Source organism: Orycteropus afer, unplaced genomic scaffold (genome assembly GCF_000298275.1).
Source record: "Orycteropus afer afer isolate SDZICR_OR568_19922 unplaced genomic scaffold, OryAfe1.0 scaffold00046, whole genome shotgun sequence".
Lineage (NCBI taxonomy): Eukaryota > Metazoa > Chordata > Mammalia > Tubulidentata > Orycteropodidae > Orycteropus > Orycteropus afer.
In genome coordinates this window covers 5,101,245-5,102,000 of record NW_006921633.1, presented here as the reverse complement: position 1 = coordinate 5,102,000, position 756 = coordinate 5,101,245, and positions in this window count along the sequence as shown.

Below are 756 nucleotides of genomic sequence, written 5' to 3'. Positions count from 1 at the left end.
CAGGTTGTTAATGATTCTTCCTCCAATCCTGATGCCATGTTCTTCTTCATATAGTCCAGCTTCTCAGATTATTTGCTCAGCATACAGATAGAAAAAGTATGGTGAAAGGATACAACCTGACATACTCCCTTCTTGATTTTAAACCATGCTGTGTTCCCTTTTTCTGTTCTGGTCTATGTACATGCTCTCCATGAGTACAATTAAGTCTTCTGGAATTCCCATTCTTCTCAATGTTATCCAAAATTTGTTATGACCCATGCCATCAAATGCTTTTGCATAGTCAATAAAACAAAAGTAAACATATTTCTGGTATTCTTTGCTTTGAACCAAGATCCATCTGACTTCAGCAATGATATCTCTCATTCCACGTCCTCTTTTGCATTTCTGGAAATTCTCTGTCAACATGCTGCTGCAACCATTTTTGAACTATCTTCCATAAGATTTTACTTATGTGTGATATTAATGATATTGTTTGATAATTTCCACATTCTGTGGGATCATCTTTCTTTGGAATGGATACAAATATGGATCTCTTCTAGTCAATTGGTCAGGTAGTTGTGTTCCCAATCTCTTGGCATAGCCAAGTGAAGCAGGAAGCAGATAATCTGTTCCACTTGCCCAGGACTGCACCAGCACCCACATGGGTGATCAGGTAACCAGAGTGGTGTGTCCTTTGTCCTTAGCTTGTACAATTTCCTGGTATTGCAAGATGCAGCCATCTCCAGTCAAACTTCCCCCACTGCCAATGCTGGGCTA